Source organism: Bombyx mori, chromosome 10, assembly GCF_030269925.1.
Source record: "Bombyx mori chromosome 10, ASM3026992v2".
NCBI classification, from domain to species: Eukaryota; Metazoa; Arthropoda; class Insecta; order Lepidoptera; family Bombycidae; genus Bombyx; species Bombyx mori.
The window spans coordinates 13,397,816-13,399,911 of NC_085116.1; the positions used below are offsets into that span (position 1 = coordinate 13,397,816).

The 2,096-nt window shown below is 32.7% G+C and overlaps 1 long non-coding RNA gene across 1 annotated transcript; it reads left to right on the plus strand.

Moving 5' to 3' along the window:
* Positions 1 to 570: 570 nt before the first annotated feature.
* On the plus strand, positions 571 to 1,436 carry LOC134199552 (uncharacterized). The gene is made up of 2 exons (XR_009974096.1): positions 571 to 1,070; positions 1,193 to 1,436. It is a non-coding gene; the product is annotated as an uncharacterized LOC134199552 (long non-coding RNA).
* The last annotated feature ends 660 nt before the right edge of the window (positions 1,437 to 2,096 follow it).

The following is a 2,096-nucleotide window of genomic DNA, read 5'->3' on the forward strand; positions in this document are numbered from 1 at the left end:
AAACAGTGTGTTGTACTGTGTTCGAGGATGTAATAAAGTAATCGTAAACAATAGAAATTCATTCCGCGATCGAATCAAAAGTAAATCGCCGAGATATTAAATTTAAAAATTCAATAATCTTATGGGAATTGTTTAAGACGTGACTTACGCTTATCGACAATAAACTTAGTTTTCATTCTAACGATAAAGAATATCAGAAAATGAAATGAGTTTCATTTAATTTAGAAAATCTATACAAAATTGATTACAAGTAAATATATTCAAACCTTTTCATTTCATTTGTAACTATTTATCGTTTTTGTATATTTTCATATTTTGGGGCGCATGTTGAGATATCTATGATATACTAGAGGTCCCGCAGTAGTCGAAAGTCGACTATAATTAATTGGAGTTGTAAGTTTGTACACTATTATGATTGTATTTTATATTTCTATAATCACAAATTTTGTCAAGACTACACTTTAAAAAATATTAGGTAACAAAGACAAACAATATTTAATCTATTCTCAATTTGACAACAGACGTGAAGAACAAAAGTTTGACAATAAATAGTATCATGCGTGTGTGCGTCAAATACATGGTATGTAGTGTGTGTAATGTTTTCTTTATTGATTTAATGTATCTTTTATGCACTATTTTAAAAAATATTAGCATTGTGCACTTCTTCTCTATATTCTCTATAAGTGTGGAAAATTTCATACTCCTCCGTCCGCGCAATTTTTGTAAAAAGGGATACAAAGTTTTTGCTTCACTTATTTATATCTATGATATATAATATCGCCGAGACAATTGTTTAACCTTATCATTTTTTTCAGGGGCTTCGAGTCTTGTTCTGTAATTTAACTTTCTGAAAAATTTAATCCGGAACCAAAACAATTGAGTGAATACATTTGCAGAGCACCTGTGCGAATCTAATCCAATTTTCCTCTCCTGACCAAAAAAATAATAATAACAGAACTATAAAGTAAATCTTCGATATTATATTTTATATCAGAGTTCGTCAATCTGATTGCAGTATTATTTTCCTCAACACAAAGTAACAAAAGATCAATGAACAATAATAGATACCGGTACAAGTACATTCATTTTAAATTGAATTCGTTCACCACGGCTTGCGCTCTGAGATGTCTCAAACTAGAAACTTCACACCGGAGCCGAGCTCAAAACTCATATTAGTATCTTTATTCGGCAGGAATCATCTACTAGAAACAACTTCACCGCTTGAAATCTGACTCCAAAATGGGCCGATTTGAAACATTTACATTCCCGAAAGTTCCATGAATTTCGTCCCACAGTTAATGTGTTAATTTATTCATGTAGTATGTTAATATTTAGACCATATTTGTGATTCTTCGAAACCGAAGGTTAATTGGAAGGAAATATATTAAACCTTGTACGCATAAACATTTAACGAATATAGATACCTTGTAGAATTATCACTATTTTTCATTTTGATAGTTGAAAATCAAATTTATGAGGACTATTATTAGCACATTAAGGGCGTTTGATAGGAGAAGTCTACCAACCCGAAAAAAAACCCAGCTTTTCTTGATTACTCCATGGAATTATGACGTTGTCACAAGTAGGTAATTTTTCGCGATGAAGAAGCAAACTTGCAACGTCAAAGAGTATCGCATTAGTCATTATTAGTCACGCTATCGGAGGAAAATTTCGACGCTAAGACAGGAAACTAGTGTTCCCCTGGCAGAGTCATTCTAGGCTCCAGTTGCGTAATATATTTGATAGCCAACCCAAGCATCATAATGCAAACGATGTTAGTGGCTGATAAGTCAATGAATAGTGGCGACCTTGGATAGTAAGGACGTTACTATAACCTAATATGTTGTTGTATGAGTAAATATAGGAGTGTATGTGTCTGGCAATTGGTTTTGTTTTATCTAAGAAATAGAGTTGATGTCCTAAAAAAACTCAGAATCTGGTCTAATGCATCAAGATTAGCAACGATAATCACATTATGGTGAGCATAAGCTTATGGAAGCGCATAATACCAAATCGAACGTGAATCAATTTCTTGGAGCGGCATTAAAAACATATATATAAAAAAGACTGGTGGTAGGACCTCTTGTGAGTCCGCG